General features: G+C 42.7%; 1 long non-coding RNA gene across 1 annotated transcript; it reads right to left on the reverse strand.

Annotated features, from left to right (window-relative positions):
* Positions 1-710: 710 nt before the first annotated feature.
* LOC121688415 lies at positions 711-20,222 on the reverse strand. Its single transcript, XR_006024577.1, has 3 exons — positions 20,046-20,222; positions 13,551-13,555; positions 711-724 (listed from the first exon to the last, which is right to left on the reverse strand). It is a non-coding gene; the product is annotated as an uncharacterized LOC121688415 (long non-coding RNA).
* Between the last annotated feature and the right edge of the window lie 1,684 nt (positions 20,223-21,906).

A 21,906-nucleotide genomic window follows, 5' to 3' on the forward strand; every position in this document is an offset into this window, starting at 1 on the left:
AGTGGTTTAATGTATGCCCCTAGGAGGTATGTTTGTGTTGACTCTTGATCAAGCGCCAAATATTTTGAGACACATTAAACCACATTTTTCACATTTTGAGACACATTTGAGCTCTCTATAGGTTTTTCTCAGTTTAGATCAGCTTACAGTCATTATTTTTCATTTGTTTGTCAAAAGAAAGATGAACTATGTCACCTTAATGACCATGGATTTTTATTTTATTTTACAATTGATTTACAGTTTTAACATGCAATGAAATAGAGATGAAATAAGTGTGTTTTCCAGTCATGAAAAGTTCATGAAATGTTGGTATGGTATGGTATGGTATGGTATTCATTTATGTGTGGGTGGTTTTTCTGTCTGATGTGTAGAAGCAGTTTGCTTTTCCTTCCTCTCCTCAAACCCAGTTAATGTTATGTGGACACTCCTGCCTGGACAGCTCTCTTCTGAAGTGAGTATCTTCTGCATCGTTTTGCATTTGTTCTCCACATGAGTGTGTTATGGTTGGATGCAGACTGCCTTATCCTCCAGCCATACCCCAACAACTCGGAGCACTTCACTAACTACTTTGATGGCGCAGGTGGTCTGACTTTTTGAATGAAATGATTATTTGTGACCTAAAAAGAAAAGCAGAATTCTTACCTTCAGTCTCTCTCTCTCTCTTTCTCTCCACTCCCGGGGATGAGATCTGTGACACAGACCTTGATTCAGGGTGAGCTGTGTCCTTTTACCCTTGTGAAAGCTTGTCAATAGCTGCCATAACAGATTGTCACTCCTAAATATATCACTGGCACAAGCCAGCTGGTGCTGAGGGAGGGAGAGGCTCTTGTCCAGCAACATTGCTGGGCACCAACATTTAATTAGGATACGCATTGGCCTTGTGTGCCTTTGATCTTTACAAATTTGATGAGCCCCATGCGAACAACAGCCACAGAGGGAAAATAACAGAAAACTTCTCTGGTGCTCAGAACTAGAATGTGCACCCAAATCACATTAGACAGACTGGGCTGAAAGAACAACTCCATTGGGCTAAAATATCAATGACATATATACCCCATTTATACATATGCATAGGAAGAGCAAAACCTATGTGATCATATTATTTCTTATTATATTATATTGTGACATGTATACCATGCCATTTTGTACAATTAGAATTATGCTATCCCTAATCTCATATGAATCTTAGGGTGCCAGTCTTGGTGATGTCTCTGGGGTCAGACAAACTGTACGTCACAACAACTCACTGAATGTCAGGGGTCAGAAGAACAGTATTGATGTGGTCAGCAGGTCCTGGCAGGCACCACAAAGTTTAATGAAGGCAGGGGACACTGGACAGGTAACTGAAAATCATACACTATGCACCTGGTGTGAATGAGGTTTTACTTTCTATAACAAGACTGCCTCTGCTGCTCATCAGGTTATTCAACTTTACTTTTCAATAGAACTGCCTTTTTACTGCAGTCCCTTGGGCCATTAGTTCTCTTCAAACCACACCACCCATCTGTGTGTTACAGGAACATTTTTCCTCACGATTATTTGTTGTAGACCTTTCCCAAACACAGGAACTGAAACAAAAAGGTGTAATTTATATGAAACATGTGAGTTAGAGTCAGTTTACCCAGGTACAACTCAATAATTTATAATTACCATCAGATTAAAAACATAAATATAAAAACCACAAACAGTTACACAAGAAAGAGATCAATTATATTTATGGAAAACAGAGCAAATTAAAACAAAGCAATCAATAAAACAAAAGGTTGTTATCATTTTATTATCCATCTCTCTTTCTCTCTCCCTCCCTCTCTCTGTCTTTACACAGTACTGTTCCCAGATACAGTACACAGTACTGTTCCCAGACACACTGTGAAGACCGCACCAGCCCTTCTTCATTCTGGGTGTCTGAGACGTGCGGCAGAAAAACTCCCCGATGGCCTCCCAGTCCATCCTCCCTCCTCTGGCAGTCTGGGTAATTACCACCACCAGCCCTCAGCCATCGGCCCTACGTCACCAGCCTGGCTCTGTACACCACTACAGGCCACTACACACACCACTTATATCTTGTGGAAATGATGTTGTTTTCTTACAGACAATTGCGGCTAAATATGAGATGATAGATTGTCCCATGCATTGCTTTCACATTGCTGCTCTGGTTAACTCTTCTGTTATGTCTGATTGATTGCAGCTGATAGGTTGTGCTTTTGCTACAGAAAATGAGAAAAAGAGAAAATGAGCATATTTATCTAGAAAACACATTAATGCTAATAAAACCTTTTATCTAAACTTGTGCTATTTAAGTTTTTTTCTTTATCTTGAAATCAATCTGTTCAAAACTATGCAAAACACACTAGAGACTGTTTGTATAACATATAACATAAACTAAAGTTGAACTAAATCACCATGATCAAGTCACATGTGTGACCTGTGTCCCTATTGACATCACATCAATCCTCATTTGATCTTACACAGAGCAAGAATGAGGGCATCTTAATTGTCGAAATAGACTTGCAGAGCTAGAGCCAACATGATATGGGATGCAGTCTAGGCAGCAGGTTATGGCCATACCAGTGTGAAAGCAGAAGACTTTCATAATTGTGATATTGTGGAGTGCTCTGCTCTGTGTGTAACTTTGGAAAGTTAATTTATTACTTGAAACAGACTAAAATTGTAATGCAAAAAAATCAAAATTGTAATGCAATAGCACCATCCTGTGGACATTTTAGCTTTGATGAAAAAAAAATCTGGCACCTACAATGGGCATTTTAATTACATCCTATTGAAAAACAAACACTCATCACAGGACAGAAATGTTACAGTATTCTGATAGATACATCAGTTTTAATAATTTCTTTGAGAAAATCTGCCATGGACGGTTTGTGCTGCATTCATGTATGAATATCCATTCCCCATGTAATCTTTAATGTAAACATGCTTTGTTACAGACATTAAAGAGCGGGTCTTTTAGCCTTTGGTAATGAGGTGAGGTTTGCAAATCGACTTTTCATTTGTGTTTATGTGGGTCTGGCAGCCTGCAGCCTGCGCAAAACACTCATGCACACTCAAGTGGTGGTCAATATTCTTTTTTCATTTCAATTCAATATTTCCATTTTTTACTGGGCTTTTCTGCAGAGAAGTAATTTTGAGTTGGGCTAAAAACATTATCAGTCACTTTTTATAGAAGTGGTGATATTACTTTCTTGTATAATACAATTTTAAAATTGTGTGTTGAGATACAGAGACTCAATAGATTCAATTTGCTCAGGCCACTGACAGCTGATGACTTCATTTAAAAGGTGAATCCTTGCTGGTGTGAAGTTCAGCAAAGTGCTGTGTCAGGATTCTGAACAATAGATGGAAGCTCAGATGGATGTTCAGAAGTAATGCACAGAGAAATGAATGCGCTAAATCAGGGAAGAATAAGCATTTTGAACTACTGAGCAATGTAAATGTCCCAAACATACATCAAAAGGGCCATTCAAAATGATGAGAGCAAAGGAGAGAGAGAAACAGAGAGAAACAGAGGAAGAGAGCAAAGGAGAGAGAGAGAGAGAGAAAGAGAGAGAGTATAATAATTGCTAAAGTAACATTATAATATTTGGCTTACTTAAACACACAGTGAAATGCTTAAATTATCCTTTCAAATGGGAAATAGGCTGACGCTAATACATTTCCACGGGTCTGCGGGTGTCACTGATTTTTTTTTTTTATGAATTAGAAAGGCATTTACATGAAAAATGAAGGCCTATTAATAGTTCAAAATTATCCTTTCCCCTGAGTGAAGAGAGTGTGATAAAACAAATGAAAGGGCTAAAAGCCGCAGCTCAGGCGATTCACTGAGTTCAGGTGCTAACTGAGGAGCAATTTGGCCTTATCTCCTCCCCACACAGTCTCCTAATCAGCCCCAGTTGAAGTCGGATCCTTCCTCTCCTTCCTCCCACAGCTGAGTGTGGGGCAGGGCTCTGCCTCTGGTCTGGGATTACCCGGGCTAAAGGAAGAAACATAAACTCCATTACATATGCAGTTAATAATGGGATTTCAGAAATATCAATAATTTCCTCCTAAAACATGAGCCAGGTTTTTAATGCCATCGCAAATGGGCCGATTTAGAGAATCCTCCCCCAACATGAACAAGGCGCTTAACCCTGTTTTCAGGGGTTGGTTGTTGTTGTCGGTTTTGCTTGCTTGTTTGTCGGTTGCATCTTGAAATGCACAGCGGCATCCTTTAGCTGAGAGCGGCATCGTTTAGCTGAGAAGCGACTGACATGCAAGAGCTGAGAAAAAAATACAAATCTCATGCACCTCGGAAAAAGTTTTGCGCCGAGCTGCCAAACTCCTCTGCAGTTCTCCTTACTCTAAGGGCAATGCTACGAGCTTAAAGTTTGACTGGAGACGCAGGCTCCTTAAGTAAACACCGACAGAGACCCTACTGTCCTCGCTCTGTGCAGATAATTAGAACGGGCGAGGCAGGAGAGAGACTATAATGAGGATTACAGAAGTTTCAGTGTGTGCCTATAAAAAGATGGTTTGATCAGGCACAGTCAATATCTGTCATGGGACAGTTCTCACCCTCTAATAATTGGCTTAATGAAAGTCTTTGTAAATATTCACCAGTGGCCCCTTCTCATTTGAAAGGCTTAGCATATGGGAATGTGGGGAAAAGGGTCGGAGAGTACATTTTTATGATGAGCCATCACTACCCATGCAGTCACAGCCGAGTCCTCCTGCAGCAGTGTAGAACAACTTCCGTTGAACGCAAGGGGGGGTGAAGTGAACTTTTTCTATAAAGTGCAGGTAAGAGTGAAATGTTTAATTCGATCCGTCTCCTGGGAGATGCTGAAAAGGTGTGCAAGACCGACAGCTCCGTGGCATTTTCTGCCTCTCCTTGAGTTTGAGCCCTTCAAATGCTTTCAGCTCCCTTTCAGCCTTTCAAATGCTTTCAGCTCCATTTGGTCACTGCCTTTCTCCCATGCCACACACAGCCGTTATCAGACAGAGGAACAGCCGTCATACAGTCTGTCCTCAGACACAGTCTTCTGCTTACGGCATGTTTTTGAGTTGTGTGAATGGAGTGAGCCATTGCTCATGAGAATTGGTGAGTGTTCTAAGGTGGCATTGATGAATTCTTGACCGTGGGCTTTTAAATTACATGCAGGCGACAGGGGCAGGCCATGCAAGGCTCCTCAGATTGGGGGTGGGGGGTGGGGGGGCAGTGAGATGGCATCCCTCACCACCCCAGTCCGCTCACATGAATCCCTGGAGACAATAGGTACACATGGACGGGCAGATAAGTTTGTGTGTAAATATGATGTATAGGTCAGTGCATCTTTCTCTCTCTCTCTCTCTGTGTGTGTGTGTGTGTGTGCGTGTGTGTGTGTGTGTGTGTGTGCCTGAAGGTAATCTGTTTTCATAGCTTTGCTAAAAGCAAGTATTTCCAGATGATTAATAGTGCAGAGAACATATTTTATCTGCTTCCTTCTCTCGCTCTTTCTTTATCCTCTCTCTCTTTGCCATATCTTTTATAGCGAAAGAAAAACCCTTTATTTTCCCTACAGTTTATTTTTTTCCAATGAATTTTTCAGGCTGAAGCTTGGGGGTGGGGTGGGGTGTGTGTGTGTGTGTGTGTGAGATTTATCGGATCACTCTTTTTGTGCTTTTATCAGGGGCTGAGAGTAAATGCTCTGTGTGTAATGTCAACAGTGACACAACAGTGACCCAGCCATCACCCCCAAGGGCACATTGTGGCCCTGAGCCAAAACACTATCCACCTGAGCCCAGTAATCCTCTGCAGCGATGCCAAAGGCAGGCAGGGTACAGTCAACCATTTTCCACCAGATGGTTCTTTTAAAGTCTGGGCAGGTGTAGACTCATTGAGACCATGTCACATATCACATGCTTACAGTTACTTAAGTACACAGATGAGCATTGTAAGAATCCAACACCTCACCTTGGGATAGATAAAAACGGAGAGCCATTGACTGTTACACATTATGATCCACTCCATCCCTCAGCTACAATAAGTAGTGCAAATGCAATTGCTATTTATGCATCGCCACTGTGGAATTTTATCACTAGTTTTAAAAAAAAGAAAAGACAAGGGCATCCATGACAGATGTGGCGCTTAATGCTCCTGTCCCGACATAACCCTCCAAAGACAGTTTAACATAAGCTTAGTATGCCTTGCCGTGTGGGGCGCTTGCGCTGACGGACTTATTGATAACACAGTGGCGAATTAGCATTTGACAGTCCTGCAGTCTGGTACTCAACTGCGGACAGCCCCGAACCGAACAGTCCTCTGACAGCATGGCAACAGGTCGTTCAGGCAGCCTTGGCTTGATGGATGGCTCTTATTTCCCTGTCAGCCTTGAACTATTTTGGTGTTTATCTTGTTAGTCTTCTTCATGCACGATCATTTATCTTGTACAGTCGAGGGGCGGGAGATTTTCCCCACATGTATCATTTAATTAACTATTAATTTGTAATTAGCTTCCAAGGTGGTTAAAAATACACTTGTTAGATAACATCAACCAGTGATTTGGTATAATGAATCATTTATAATGTGAAATCTAATGACTGATACTCGCCTGGGCTGTGGAGATAACAGGTATTTATGGACACTTGGAGACCTTTTGTCCTTTTTCACTGTGGAGAAAAGACGTGACCTGGAAATGTTTCTGGTAAGATTCTTCGGGTCCACTGACGGCAGACGGTAGTCTACAGAAGCAGTTACAATGACGGATCTTGTACAATCCGAAGACATTATATATGGCATTGCTCCTCTCTGCTCTCCCTCTACAAGTGTTCAATGTGCACACAGCAACACATTTACTTTAGACAGTGCTTAAAAAAGAGAACTAACTCTAAACTCAGACTACACTTCTGTATGGTCCATATTGGGCAAATGTTGAAAACATAGGCTACTTTTCTAGAGAATTAATGTTCAACCAGGTGAAACAATTCAGTAATTTGTATGTCTACCATTTGGTAAGTACATGTACTGATGTGATCAACAAAAGCTCATTACACTTTGGATCTTAACTATTGGAGGTACTCAGAGCACAGCAAGGTTAAGAATCAGCAGTAAATACCAACTGACTCTCCTGGGCACTGATTAAAGACTGCCTCTTATTATGATACCTTTGTCATAAAAGGTGAAATGGGACGTGCTGTATCACTTCTTTTAACTGAAATCAAACAGACTGGTATAAAAAAAGATTACATATAATTACAGAGGGCTTTAGTTTATTAATCAATGTGAATTAATAGTGAGGTTATCAGAGGAGAAACTCACTCTTGAAATGATCAGCCCCTACTTGGAGACTGCGAGTCATTTTGAGCTGGAGAGACAGACTAAGCGCAGGGCCAGGTTAAGGTCATCTGAGGCCCGGAGCAGAGCCCCCCCCCCCCATTCTTTTTCAATATATATTACTATTATTATTATTATCATCAATATACATAAGACAGAGAGAGAGAGAGAGAGAGAGAGAGAGAGAGAGAGAGAGAGAGAGAGAGAGACAATTAAATTATGACAGATAATGTAAAAATGAAATTTGCATTTATATTGTGGAACTGTTAACCAACATACAATTGTACTAACATACAAAAAACAAGTAGGCCTAGGCCGCCTAGCCTACAAACATGGGGCAATGCACAAAAAAATCAACCATGATATTATTACCATCAATGAATTACTTAAACTAAGGCTTGAAAAAAAAAACTGCCAGTGGTACCCAGGTCAGCCTAAAATGTGCAACTCCCGAACTCTGAAATCATGAAACATTGTAGCCTAGAGTTTGGCGCGCACGCACACAGCCACATCATGATACATTGACAAGCACAATAATCTTGCCTACCTTGTGCTTGCGGCTTGCCCATTTGAAATAACTCCTCTCGCTTTGCTGTCTCCATCCTTTCTGTTTTCGTTGTTTAAAAAACGTGTTATATCCATGACGAGTCTCGAGTTAATGAATTAGCTTATAACATTGTGTGCTGATACCCATCATAGATAGTAATAGAAAACAACAAGCTAGCCGACAACTTCTGTAGCATGCGTAGGCTCTCCTGCACAAACAAAAGGTGCGCGCGTGCATAGTTCTGCATTAAGTTGATTTTGATAACGTTTTTACAAACTTACTTTACAGAAAATTGTAAATAGCCTACTGTCAGGCAGTTAATAGAATACTGTGCAGAGTTGGGAAGTTATGGTAGCCTAGGCCTATTTGGTGTGAACACACACAGGGGCAATTCTCTCTCCCTGATGATACGCACAGTGCGTATCTGGGTACGGCCGTGGTTTTGGCGCGCCTTATTTACTGAGAACGTCTGGCTGCCGCTCTCTCTTTTTTCGAGCTCCGCTTTCATATTTCCTAATTGTCTCATGCGAAGCCAGAGATGATGAAGTGGCATCATCTCTGACCTGGAAAGATGCAGACATCACAGAGCTACTGTCCATGAGGGCATATAACATTTTGATAGAACACATGAAGGGAATGACAAGAGACATGTCAAGGCCAAACGAATTCAAAAGACTGAATCATAAGCAGAAGTCGCTGAAAAGGCAGTAGCCTACAGCGACGTCGTTGACGACAATAACAGGAGTATTTAATAAATTGGTAGCCAACATGGTCGGTTTTCTGTTCATTGATAGCATTCTCATGAGCTCACTGCTGAGCTCGCTGATATTTGTTGAGCATAAATATGCCTTGAGAAAATGAAAATGAAGAAAACCCAACTTTGTTCCAAGCTCCTTACGTAGGCCTAAGACAGACACATAGCCTATATGATGGCCTTGAAGTCTTGAGTTAGCCTACTGAATTGGCTGGTAGCCTACCATAAAGTTTGTGCATGCTCTCTCTCTCCAACGCAAACCAGATTTGGGGTTCCATAGCCAAGTAATTCTGCTACATAATGTTGAAAACAGATAAATGTGTCTATTCGAAGCACACATACAAATACTGTAGGTCAATTTCAAGTGCGCACTTACGTGACTACTTCAAGTATTAGCCTACGCACAATAGATTTTTCTTCTTTAGCCTACATAATGCATACACTTCGTAAACAAACATCAGCTGTGACAGGCAGCGGCCGCATATATTCTGCGTCATATCGCGCATCTTGTGAACTCAACAAGCCCCCACCCTTCACTAGACAACCACACGGAGATTCTGTAATGTGCGTGTATGTCGTCACACATAGGTCCGTATAAGGTCAGTATAAGGTCCGCAGGTTAGCATCATATTTGAATCATCCGAAGGGTAAGACCTCAGTTTGACAAACCTCCGCATATACTCCGGAGGTTATATCTGAAAGCGCTTAGTGAGACAGTCTGAAAGGACGCGTCATGCTGTGGGAAGGACCTCGTTTCCTTCGATATACGGCTATTGTGTCCTTGGATGACAGTCATGCCACTCAAGCGATTTAAAGTTTCATCACTGTTTAATGACTTAACTTAAGAACTCAGAATATGTCATCTTTTGCCCCATCTGTTTTTTTAATGCTGAGTAAAACAGAGCTATAATCCCACTTCCCTGTCTCTCTGACACACACACACACACCCACAACCCCCCCCCCCACACACACACACACACACACACACATACACACACATCCACACACATGCACATTCTCTCTCTCTCTCGCTCGCTCTCTCTCTCTCACACACATACACACACACACATTCTCTCTCTCTCTCTCTCTCTCTCACACACACACACACAGTGCAGATTGAGAGCTCATTCTCTTTTTCTTATTGTCCATGTTTGCGTAAGAGACCTAATTAAGGCTCCCATTATTTCATCCTTTCAACTGTCACACTACAGTTATTTTGGGTCTATTGATGTTGATTTCTAATGTGATCATTAAGGATTAATTAAATTAAGTTTCATCTCAAGCAAAACAGCACCAAGTGTACAGCAATCTCTTCAATGTAGCATCTGAAGAGAATGTTTTTATCTTTTCAAAATGATTCAAGTTTTCAATCAAGGTGATGGAGAAAGCTATTGATAATCTTTGAGATTTGATGAATTTAATCCTGTTTTTTTTTTTTATTGTATCTTTCGTGCTTGTGTGCACATGAGTGTGAGCACTAAACAGAGACACAGACTGGGGGAGTGTGAAGACAAAAGCTGAGGTGAGGTGAGTGTGAGGAGCGTCGTTTGCCAATTAACCCCCCCCCCCCATCTCTCAGGAGCAGACGGGGTAGGTGAGCCCCACGGCCTCTGGAGTTCACTCCTGCTCATCAGACCCGACTGGCTCCTGATGAGCACCTCTTGGGCTCCTGCCCCAGTGCCCCACAACAAAATAAACTAAGCTGCTGACTTTCTCCGCGGCGCACTATTACACTAGAGAACAGTAATGCCTGCACTCTGAAAAATAGCCCTGCCGCTTGCCAGAGCACTGTGTCTGCCTCGCCACTGCAAGTAATGCCTCTGGGCTGCAGAGCTTTATCCCATTCCTCAACTCCGCTGCCCTGGGAGCTGAGATAGAGTTTAATTATCTCCCTTTATTTGAGTGGCAATGTCCAAGGGAGTGTTTTTCTGGTGCACTCGATCCCCCCCCCCCCCCCCCCCCCCCACACCACCTGCACCTACTCTTATACCTCCACCACAATTCACTATGTTGGACCGGCAGTATTCGATGAAATCAATCTTGGTACAGATGAAAAGTAAACTTTTAATAAATCTTTAGAAAAGTGAACCTGTGCCGGCTCTCAGTGTAGTGATGGCAGAGATGCCGGGAGAAAATTGAACTTTAGCTGAAATCCCAGCGGGAGCCTTATGCACAAAACGGAGGGGGTGGAGCAGGGTGAGACTGACAAGCTCTTTCGTGGGTTTGTCTGCTGTGCTGAGGCAGGGTTTTTACTGCGAGAGCTGGGAGAGCACACTGAGTGTTAACATGCAAGCAGAACATACCAGAAAACAATGTTGTTTTAAAATGTCATACGTTAAACATTCTCCATCTCCATATTTATACAATAATGATCAATTATACAATAATTATTATCATTATCATTATTATCATTGAAATGAGTCACATATGTGTGTGTGTGTAGATATACACACCAGTTTATATGTAAACTGAGTCAGTATTGTAATATCAGTAGTGTGTGGAGATCATGGAATCCATTTATCTCTGTAAGGTGATAAGATCTTTTTGTTGGGATTCTATTCGTGTTGCGACTGACTCTCACTGCTCTCTGGCCAACTGCATGTGACTGTTTGGGGAAAGATTCTATCTGTGTACAGGGTGTGATGTCTGTATGGGGTTTTCTATCAGTTCGGGGACCGATCCCTGATTCCTCGAGGGGGAAACTCGATAAGGACGCTGTGGACTGGGTCCATGTGGGGACACGGGTGCGGGCTTCTATCAGTATGCATGGGCAGACGACTGCACTGGCTGGAGGGAAACAAAGAATCTCCGTCTCCACAGCCCCTGCACCTGTGGATAGAGGCTCCACCTCTAATCTGTGCACAATTCATCAGGGCCGCCGCTGCTGATTACCCGCACTGACAGCTGGGCTTTGGGGCTTGGACTGTCATGCCAGAGTGCCCCTGGCCCACAGTCAAAACGCCTGGAAATCATTTTAAAAATGTATGAGGGAGGAGAGAAAGAGAGAGTGAAGTGTGTGTGTGCGTGTGTGTGTGCGTGTGTGTGCATGTGTGTGTGTGTGTGTGTGTGTGTATGAGAGAGAGAGAGAGAGAGAGAGAGAGAGAGAATGACAGGTAACGTTGGAGAGAGTAGACAGAGATAAAGGGAGAGTGGAGGGCAGGAAAGTGCTCTGAATGGATCACTGCGTCCCCCTTCAACCCCGTCCTTTATCGCCATCCTCAGACCTCCGCAGTGTGGACGCCAGAGGAGCCTGATGGATGGACGAAGGTGTGATGACGAAAAACGACTCTGTCAGCCATCTCTTTGCCGAGCCCTTGGACCATGCCGCCCTCCAAGACAGTTCCGCGAACCCATTGTGTGTGCTCCGCACATAATCACACAGATCTATACACAGGTTCACAGGTATAGCAGTTCCTGGAAAAAGCTTATCGGACCAAAATAACATTTTTGTGTGATATCTGTGAAGACTATTGGCAGAGCCGGCGATGTGTCTCAGAATTAAATTTCATGTTTGCCCTGATATGATGGGGCTCTGATGATGTACTGTATCATCTATGGGAAGCGAATGTGATACGAGAGACTCTTGACCAACTCATGCACGCCACAGTGCCCCTGAAAGAACAACTTTGTTGTAGGAAAATAAAACCCCAAACATGCCCCTAGTGTAACCTGCCCTGGAGGATGGATTACCATGGAAAACATGGAAACTGCTTATAATAATAGAGCCTTTTGTTTACACCTTAAGGAGGCCCAGCGGGCACAGCGGACACAGCAGGCACACCGGTAGCTGCTGCGGCCACTGGCACAGTCTCTCCCACAGGGATGGACGGGTCAGCTGAGACCCGTCAACGATGGACGGGTCAGCTGAGATGACAACGACCGTGCCGTAAAAAAAGACAGATGATATGAGGAGAGGTGGCGCTGGGGGGGAGGGGGAGAGTGAAGCTCTGCTCCTCCCCTGGCCTTGTACAATCAGGATGAACAAGAAGAGTCACAATAACTCAGCGCCCATGAATGGAGCTTTGACATTGAGATTCCTGTGTCTGTGTGCTGTCACAGACCAATACTGTGAAATGAAATATCAGGCGTGGATACCTGCTCAGGTCAGCCTTCACGGCTTCTTTATTGCCATCCATGATACCTCTGCTGGAGGATCAGATTGTGGTGGTACAAATCAGCATAAAATCACACGCCACCATTTTAAATTGAACATCAGGCCTCACTCATTAATTGACACAGGCGCCTGTCTCTCATTCTCTGCGAGATGTGTATTCTCTTATGACCACTGATGCCACAGAAGAGATAAGACTGGGACCACATTTTTGATTGGTGTCGATCTTATCTCAACAAAGGTGTTGACGTTCTGCTGACGCAAGGAGGAAAGAAAATGAGAGGAGAAATCGATAAAATGAGGACACGCAGGGCAGAGGTCAGAAGCAGCGAATCGGTCGGGTCACGCGCTCTCTTCTGAGCCAGACAACTAATGCCCGCCTCTTCACTGGTGTGGATTGTGTGTCTCTCGCTCTCTCTCCGTGATGCCTCAGCGTGCAACCACACACACACACACACACACACACACATACACACACAGACACACAGACACAGACACACACACAAACACACACAGACAGATAGACAGAAAGACACACACACACACACACACACACACACACACACACACACACACACACACACACACACACACACAAAGCCTCTCTTCTCACCTCCCCATAAACCAGTCCCAGACCCCAGATGTACCTGAACGTCTGATGCGAGACTCGCGTAGCCAAACAGCCTAGTGCACATGATTAATAGTGCAGGAGAACCATGCTGATCAATAGCAGAGAGAAATCTTTACATTTTATGACTCTGATGTAGATGCCTGAGCAGGTGTGCCCGACAAATGTTCCGTGGAGAAGGAAGACATGCATCACTCTACTCACGAGTGCTTTCCACAAGTGCTCTCTGAAGAGCATTCTAGAAGCTTTTTCTCCCCACACTCCTAGTCTGTCGCTAGCAGGGATTTATTCCTTACTATGCATTGGATTCAAAGCATTCACTCTGAAAGCGTCAAAGAGCTTTTCTGTGTTTTTGTGCTTTTTTCTCATGGAGTTGGCTTGAAGTGCCCTAAATAGATGTCTGTCGCTGTTGATGAATATTGGTGAGCAGGGTAGGGGTGCTGAAGAGCTCAATCATGTGCTCCTGCTGTGCCCTCTGCATGTGCACATTCTCTTAGGCATTATCAGGTCTTCTTCTCAACTGGTGATTTTCTCTTGTTTATCTAGTTGCCAAAGTCCTATTGTTCTGGCTCTTTTCCTTCACAACAACGTATTGCCCAGTAAAAACAAAGAGAACTGAAACACAGAGAAATGAAACATAAACACAAAAAAATGACAATGTGTGTGAACACACGCATCTTCCTAGGATATTTACATACAGCTGCAGCACCCTCCACATTTACAGGCACCGCTGGTAAAGAAATCATCTTTAAGTCAACTTATGGATATGGAGGGTGCTGTATGTATGCATGTGAGTGGTCTGTGAATCCTTTGAGTTTGTTGCTTGTCTGTGTTGATTTGCATATGTGTACGTAAATGTGTACGAAAATTCTAAGCAATATGTCAGAAGTGAGAGTGGCATACCACCAGGGGTCTAGTGGTAAAATAAGAGGTGGGTAAACTATGAATACTTTGATCACCGCAAGGTGGACTACGCCATGCGGTTTCAGATTTTTTAAAAAGGCATTCAGAACATGATGATGGTGGAGGTTATTGTCCAATGTTTATAACAATACTAGTGGTATTAAATGTTTCCTAGAGGTTCATGTATTGTGAATGTGGATAAAACAATATTATTTTTAAATATTAAAAGTTGCAATTGGTGAATAAACTCTTTTGAGAAGTGGATACACTCTAATAAGAGCTGGATAAACTATTTCTGAAATCAGGTAAACTGTGTTTACTTGCGTTTAGCCACTACATCTCTGTATCTCACCATGGCTGTGAGTAATGGTGAGTGCCGCAGGTAATCACAGCAATGATGATATATGCTACTGCGTAATCACGTGTGCCATATTGATTAAATAAAATTAAGCCCAGGGAGACAGGCTGTATGTGCTTGTGCACATAGTCATTTGTATAGTCTACTTACTTTTCCATATGTCTCACATTAAAGTAAATATTCCACCTCTCTATTTAATCAATTTCTTCACTCAAATGTCAATCAGAAATGAATAAATAGTTGGATAGTTGCATAATCATCTATGTTAGCCTGGCTAGCGCCACCACTTCTCAATGAGACGTGGTCTGGGAACCAAACGTTAATTTTCTCGTATTTGAAAAAAAATGCCCAGATCCGTTTATTGGGTGCCACGGATGTCTATCAAATGCGTCTGTGCATAGCTCATCATCGTCTTGCTTTCCCTCTTGTTCTGTGATTGGTCCCCTATCTCAGGCGAAAATTTGCTCCATGGTCTCCAGGCTGCCTTAGCAGCGTGAATCAAATCGCGCGCAAGGCAGCATGGGAACACCCAGGCTACATCTATGTGCAACTGACATCACTGTTCTAAAGAGTGTTCTTTATAGATCAGTGACTGACGTTGGCCCCCATGGCACTTCTAGAATCTTCCAGAATCCAATGCCTGAAGTTCCTCTGAATTTCCTGCATTTCTTTCCATACATTTCTTTTTTATTAATGGGGTTTTTGCCTTATTATAGAGTAGTGAACTGAGACAGGCAATGCGTGGGAGAGAGAAATAGAGAGTGGGACTGGGAAATAATAGCTAGAATATTACGGATTGTATTTTGTGTTTATGTGTTTGTGTGTATATGTGTGAGTGAGAAAGTCTCAACAAAACAATTTCCATGAAAACTACAATACTACTATAGCACTACTATATACATTTACGTGACTATGTGACTCTAGCACCTGTGTATGTGTGTTTATTGGAACTGAAATGGACTCATTTAGGTAAGAATAAAACACAAGAAATCAGTACTCCAGCAGCCATCAAGGTGACAGGGATATTGTTTGAACAGCTGTAGTGAAGGCGTAAGCCAGAAGCATCCTCATCATCCTTCCATCAGTCGCGCTGGGCTGACTTCATACAGACACAGGCCTGCCTTGAGGTACGCCTCACCAGAAAATATTACCTCAGCATTACATCACTTCCACCTTCTCAGTATCATATATCTCAGCTTAAACACACAAACACAAACATTTTTAAGGCTCCATCCTACCGCCCACTGATCCTAAAACAAACATGTTTGTCTTGAGTGAATGGCTACTGTGCACTCGGTCTAAACCAAAAGAATCAGCCTCAAATTGAACGCTTCCGATCTTAGACATCTCGTTTTTCGCTTATTAATGCAGGCGCCAGTCAGCTCATGCTGAAAATGCACAAATTGGGCTTTGTGTGCTCTGTCTCGCTCTGCTTACTTCAACGGCTCACGCCCAGACTGTGCTAAGGGCTGCTGCTTGTGCAGAGCAGTCCGTCTGCTGAGTAAGCATGTCTGTGCGCTGGATAATGCAAAGCTCAGAGAATAGCTGCTCTGCTCCTCCACACACACACACACACACGCCTCATAATAGCAGTAACAATGACAAATATCCGTGGAAATGCAGTGGGTGCATTTGGGATTCTCTTAAGAGGCATTACTAAATCACAGTGGGCCTCGGCGCAGAGAGTCTAAAAACAGAGATAATGCGTTGGTGGAGGCTCCATTTCTCACTTGGCGCTGAAGGCCAAAGATACTGCTGACCCCTGAAGGTCCCTTAGTCACATATAACATTTAAAAAATTCAAGATATAATTGTTTATTAAATGTTTATTGCAGCTCCAATTGTTTCCCACGGCAGCTTTCCCACAGACTAAAATGGTCAAATCCTCCTGAACCCTGAGCACTCCCGTCTCATCTCTTCCTCAGTGTGTGTGAAGGCGGGGGACTCCTGCAGTGTTCTAAGGCCCCGGGGCCCATGGGCTTGGCATGCAGCCCTGAACTTTGGTCAGGCACTTGTAGCCAGGCCTAAGGGGATTTCAGGGGCGGGCTGCCCCCTCCATCAGCCCCAGGGGTGATGTGCTGGTGAAGCGGACCGATGGAACAATGCAAGGGAGGGCAAAAGAGTGGTCCTGATGAGAGAGCTGACAAATGGAAATCAAATCTCTCACCCGTCTGTTAATAGCTATGTGTGTGTGTGTGTGTGTGTGTGTGTGTGCGTGCATGCGTGCATACTTGTGCGTATGTGCACACATCATCAAAGCTCTGACATGAAGCCTCTGGCTTCAGCTTAGGTAACAGGACTGTATCCGCAGAAATCAGGGATGAGTGCTGTCGAGGTCCTCACTCTGCTTGAAGTTTTTTGTCTCTCCCATACATTATCCCCGGCTCATTGCCTGCTCAAGGTCTGACGTGAATACTAAGGGCTGGAGTCAAAGACTACATCATATTGATTTCACTGTTGGGGTCTTAATACACATAACCCTATTTCCCGGCCCGCTGCCTGACATCTTTCATTTCACTCTTCCATTGATTTTGTAGCCAAAAGTAATGTGCTTCTGAGATAAGTTGAGGACCCTTGGGTCCATGTGAATTTCAATGCAAATCACCCCTTTGAATTATGTATATTAAAATGCAAATTTCAGCGTCCAGGAGCCTGTAAGAGAGTATGTAAGATGGACGTGGGGGTGTTTGTTTTTACAATATGAGCCTAAGCAAGCATCTCGTGGGCCTGAACGAAACAAATCAGGCAGTGTAGGGTGACTGGTAAAGGATGGACAAATATTGCAATTACAATAGGCACACCCTTGACTGGAAATTGCATTTTTCAAGCACTCCTGAAATAAAGCAGAACAAAAGAGTTTATGATTATTTGTTGCTCTGTTCCTGTAATAATTGGGGCAAATAAGCGGAAAAAAGCACACACGCTGTCACCTACAGTATACAGATACACACACTCCCCCCACACATCGTCGGTGTGGTATAGTGCAATACACCTCCTGCCCAGTTAGTGGCACTATGCCACCTATGTTATTCAATACAATATGTATGTACGGAGGAGAGGAAGAGAAACCATGCATGAAGAAGTTACAGTTTTTCTCAGTCGCTTTGGTGCTTTTTTCAGCTATTCAACTATTAGTTCAACCTCCACAACATTTAGTCATTTGTGCACATCATAGTAGCAATTTCTCCTTCCTCTGAACAAATTGCAAATACTTTTGGACATGTATCAGTTGCTTTCATAGAATTCTCTGCTGTTTTTTAACATTATCATTTACTTATGTCATGTCAGTCAAAATGAACTATACTTATGAATGCTGAATAGTCATTCCCAATAAAACTAATAGTCTTCATTTCATTGCTTGAATTACATACAAAATTGTTGAACTAGTTATCAAATTCTGTCACAATACTGTAGAATTGCAAAGAGCATACAGTAAAAATGTATGTATTCAGTGTCTTGTACTCACTTACTCACCTAACTACAGCAATGTGTAACTTTACTGTAGTTTTCAAATGGCTTTACAAGTACTGTATAGTGCTGTCTTGAGCATGTTCAGGTAGTGTCTGTCCAGAGTTCTGACCTTTTTTGCATTGGAAAACACTGAGAGAACTGTCATAATGAAAACATGATAAAGCCATTTGACTATCTTGTTCATAAACGATGGTGTCAAGACTTCTCATTTTGATGACACTGACAGTTTCATTGACATGAATACCTGCTTTTGAGGAATGGACTATCCATTTTGAGCAAGTGACGTGCTTTTGCAGATCATCCACTAGGTTTTGCAGTTTGCACTAATTGTTTTGAGAATTGCACTAACTGCTGTGCAAATGTTAATAGTGATGTGAGAAAAGCACCAAAGCGACTGAGAAAAACTGTAGTAAAGAAAGTTACAGATCATCTCTGCCTGCGACTGTTTTAATTCTATCACATACACAACAGTCGGCTCAGGGCATTTTTCAGCACCAATACATCCCTGATCATCATGAAGGTTTGTTGGCCGAGAGCCAAGTCTGAGATGCAGCTGAGGCAGAAATGAACTAGAACGGGAAAGACTCCCACCGGAGACGTTTCCTCATCACTCAGACACACACTCTCTTCTGCTTCCTCCTCTGCCTCGCTGTGCGTCTCCAGACATTTACCTGCCATCTCTTCCACATGTCATCCCAAGCCCCAGCCCCACCGCCTTCCTCTCAAACTCTATCTTATCTTTCGCTTATGTACTTCTCCTCCACTGCAGCCCAGATGTGGGAGGGAAAGTAAATGGCAGGGGAGACTTGTTGTTTCGCCCACACAAGCCAGCTCCTAAAAATAAGCTTCTCCCACTCTCATCCACACACTACCCACGGATGGACAACTGACTGAGGGGGGGGGGGGGGGGGGGGAGCTTCTCCACATCCATTCTGTTTTATTTATGTTTTTACATATAAAATATATGTACATATATGTACAAAATATTTACATATTTTTTTTAAATGTAATTTTTAGATCTTATTTTCCAATTTTCCAGTGTTTTTTTTTTTGGAGCTTTTTGTCGAGGCCACAGGTTTGTGATTCCAACTGCGTGAAGTGAACAAAGGATAAAACAAAAGTAGGAATGTGGCCCTGACCAAGCATCTACAATTACCTCTAAGATTAAAAAAACAACCCAGTGGTGGAGTACCCCCCCAATCTCACCACTAATCTCAGTGTCGCAATCTCCAGGGTTGCCAACTTTGGGTGTTTGGCTGGAGTGAGATTTTGTGAAGTCATATAGGGCGTGTGCGTTAAATTTTTCCCTAAACCTAATTTTAAAAATGTCTGTCCCCAGACTTTTTTGCTATGTACAGTATAATCCATGATTTAAGTTTCTTCAAAATGTACAATTATTGATTGCACTTGAAAACAAGACCAGTGTTTTAATCCTTCCATGCCACGGGGTTATGAGCCACTGGGCCCCTGGGCACAGACATGAAAAGGGCCCCCCTGCCCACCTGAAAAAGGTAGTAGCTCAGTAGAAAAAATTGAAAAATAACCCCTTAAATGATGACTTCTGGCGAATTTTGTGGAAAGAAATGGACAGATTGAGACTTATGAATGTGTGTATGAGTGTACGTATGTATCAGGGATGGAAATAGCCTAAAATATTTTTTTCCACCTACCTGGTGGATTCCAAAGTCTACCAGCCACTAGAGATACAGTATGAACATTTGATGAAAAATCATGACCAAAATGATCACGGTTATTGGTATTGCAATATGATTAAAATGTGGTGACTTTTCTTCTAAACCTGCCATCAATGTTGGACAGAACTCATAATTGCCCTGCCCTTCATGCCCAGTAGCAACAAATCTAAAGGTCAACAGAACAGCTATAGTGTCATAAAAGTGGTGTGGCTCCTTTAAGACCCAATCCACTGGTGTGAGTTCTGGAGCCATCCAACTTTATCTAACTCTACACTATCCTACATCATCTGATTTTTATATTATGTCTAGGCTACAGTATATTTAACATTTATTTTCTATTTGGCCTGTTATGAAATTATGCATTGACCAATATAAGCATACTTTTTAAGACACTTAAATACATGCATGCTTAGCATTTTGTGAAAACAAATCATTATGGCTACATCGACAAACTCTTAGCCATGAGCTATATATCCTCTGATTTTAATATTTACACATATGTAGGTATTTAAGCACAGCTCAGTTTTAAGACACTTAAAGCCCAAAATTGGAGGCCATATAGAAATTTGCTACCATTTCAAAACCGGATTAGGCCTACTCTGGAACGGCTTATTGTAGGCTACAGGGGGATTGCATTACACCTTTGTGTTCGGTAAGGTCTGCTGTTTATTCTGGTTTACGGTTTGTCATGTGTGGAACGAAAAGTTTGTGAGATATTCCTCCTATAGGTATTGAAATGAGCGCAGAGCTATAGTAGCCTAATATGATTATTTCTTGAAAGTTGATTTATTTTTCCTCGCGAACCGTTTATCGCAACAAATAGCGGCTATAGCACCTTATAAAAGATGAGAAAAAGTTATTTCATGTGATGTCTGTGAGGCTACTTCGCGAGTAGTTCCTAGAGAAGAATGGGCGGCCACACTTTATGTCGGTCTGCCTCATGTCTAAAGCAGCGTGTTCCGTGAAGGTGCCGCGGACCGGATTAAAATAGCCTAGTCAGCGAATCAACAATCAGAGAAAACTGCGCTGAGAACGTTGTAGGCGGATATTAGACCTACCTGCTAGTGGTCTAGACATATGCCTTAAACTCGTATCCTGTCATTTAGAAACAATGCTGTGGTCTAGTCTAGTCATCAACAAAAAATGAACGGATTGCAAAAAAAAAAAAGATTTGGATTTGGCGTGACATTTCTTGAGTGTGCGTGAGAGCGTGAGATGTCACGCCAGATGCGTGAGAGTTGGCAACCCTGGCAATCTCTAGTGGTGCAAACAAACTCAGAAGTTGAGAAGGTGTGAGTGGGTCAAAAGAGCAATACGGTTTAATGTGCAGTGGAGATGAATTCCCTTCCACACACAGCAACACACCACATCGAAAGTGTTGTTTTTTACCGAGTTGTAAAATCATAATACAATTTTATACCTGCCCGAGAACAAAATATTATAGATGAGGTGGAAATGAACACTATTTGTTAATATCTGTGTTTATGATGAATGAAAGAGGATACTGGAGTTTTCATCAAGTGTGTGGTCGAATCAGCAAGGGGCCAATCGGAGGCACAACGAGGGGTGGAGTGCCTCAGGCCACCCCATACCTAACCCAGCTGCAGCAGTATTGATGTCTCGCGTTCCCCCTCAGAGAACCAGGCCTGAGTAACCGAGTTGAGTTATCTACAGTATCTATACTAATCTCACTGGGAGTGTCTACTTTTGAGTATGCACACTTATTTTACTACAACACTTTGTTAACAACTGCTCAACATAGTAAACTCTTGTTCATACTGTCGTGTTATGAAATAACCCGTGAGTCCGACTGTAAGTTAACGTGTCTCTTTATTGTGAACCTTCCCCAACTCTGGCGGTAACTCCCCTCACCTCTGACCCTGCCGATGATGTCATCATGCATCTCTTGTTAACATACATAACACCACACATACAACACAGACATAAACCTATCCCAGTGTGCATACAGAATTCTTATTGACACATGCATAAACTTATGGTGTTCCAGTGAACTGTACTCTCACCCGTTGATATAAATCTGGGTAGTAATTGGATGAAAAGAGTGTCTGTGTGAGCATATTACCACCAAGACTTTAGAAGAGAACATTAACTTTCATGGTTTGACCCTACAGAGT

The sequence above is a fragment of the Alosa sapidissima genome, chromosome 17, assembly GCF_018492685.1.
Source record: "Alosa sapidissima isolate fAloSap1 chromosome 17, fAloSap1.pri, whole genome shotgun sequence".
Lineage (NCBI taxonomy): Eukaryota > Metazoa > Chordata > Actinopteri > Clupeiformes > Clupeidae > Alosa > Alosa sapidissima.